Source organism: Cyprinus carpio, chromosome A7 (genome assembly GCF_018340385.1).
Source record: "Cyprinus carpio isolate SPL01 chromosome A7, ASM1834038v1, whole genome shotgun sequence".
In the NCBI taxonomy this organism is placed as follows: Eukaryota; Metazoa; Chordata; class Actinopteri; order Cypriniformes; family Cyprinidae; genus Cyprinus; species Cyprinus carpio.
Window position 1 is genome coordinate 46,047,891 of NC_056578.1, and position 1,448 is coordinate 46,049,338.

A 1,448-nucleotide genomic window follows, 5' to 3' on the forward strand; every position below is an offset into this window, starting at 1 on the left:
CTGGTGTATTAAGTTTATGCTGGTTAGGTATGTTTTGAAGCATGACTGCTGGTTTGAGCTGGTCATGTGCTGGTCCTCAGAAACTAACTTAGGACCACCTTAAACCAGCTCAAACCAGATCAAACCAGCGTATCTGCATATGATGCTTGACATAAAAACATGTTGCAGCATGATGTAGGTGGGGAAGACAATCATTCAGATATTTAAGTAAGGATTTGTCTCTGCGTCAAATGATCAGTGAATAATAATAATAATAATAATAATAATAAATCTAAATTAATCTGTAAATATGTCGTATGATAATTAACAGACTTGTAGCATCATCAGTTAAAATGGACTATTACAACATTTAAAAAGCTACCTGTAAAAAGTTCAATGCAATGAATAGATGAATCAAGATTAGAAAATTACCATGTGTTTCTAATAGAATTTCTGTAATAATTATTCATGGTTATTAAAAGCACTTCTGTTGATCTCTGTATTTAATATTATATTTAAAGCATTCAGTACAGTATATAGAGCAAATATGCACGTAAGCTGTATAAATATCATCATATCATCGAGATGAAGACAAATCTTGCAGTATTCTGTTATTTGTAGAGTATTTTACTCTAATATTGTATTAATCTCTATTTCCTCTGGATGCTGCGAGTTCTTCCTCCCTGCAAAATAATTCAACACAAAAACATTTACTGAGCTCTCATGAGTGCAGATCGTTCCAGATCAATGTGAATCATCTCAAAAACTCACCAGCTCTTCTTTCACAGATGATCTGAAGAAGAATCACAGTAGGAGCAGCAAACACTGCAAACTCTACAATAATCACCATCACTGCAGGACAGATGAGAGACACAATCAAGAGAAAACAGAGACTCAGTCTGTGAAACTGGGAATGAAATCAAAGCTATGAAACCATGAACAATGTAAAGATGTGTGATACCTCTGAATAATAATCCAGCAGTCCTAGAGACTTCAGCTTCTGCTGGATCTGTCTTCGTGTCTGTTAGTTCAGTTCAGAGGTGGACAAAATACACAACTCCATTACTTGACTATAAAGGACAGATACTGCTTGTAAATATTATTCAATTACAAGTGAAAGTTGTAAAGACAGATTTTTATTTAATTAAAAGTCACAAGTTTCCATAATAATAATAATACTCAAGTAAAGTACAGATACTCAAAGTGTACTTAAGTACAGATAGCAAATGTATTCATTACTGTCCTCCTCTGGTTCAGTTCAAACATGATGATGGTTTGATTACATGTTCATTATCACATCAGCTTCACATTACAGAAATGATAAATATATAGTGGAGCCTGTGTAAACTTTTAGTAAATGAAAACATACCAGCATAAAAAGCAGAAGAATCAAATCATATATTTTTGTTTCAACATCAGATTTTCAAGTCTATGTCTGTGGAAGGCATTTTATGCAAATTTAAAATAAA

At 32.9% G+C, this 1,448-nt stretch overlaps 1 long non-coding RNA gene across 1 annotated transcript; it reads right to left on the bottom strand.

Moving 5' to 3' along the window:
* Positions 1-278: 278 nt before the first annotated feature.
* Positions 279-1,009, bottom strand: LOC122145728. The gene is made up of 3 exons (XR_006160537.1): positions 941-1,009; positions 751-831; positions 279-662 (listed from the first exon to the last, which is right to left on the bottom strand). It is a non-coding gene; the product is annotated as an uncharacterized LOC122145728 (long non-coding RNA).
* Positions 1,010-1,448: the final 439 nt, after the last annotated feature.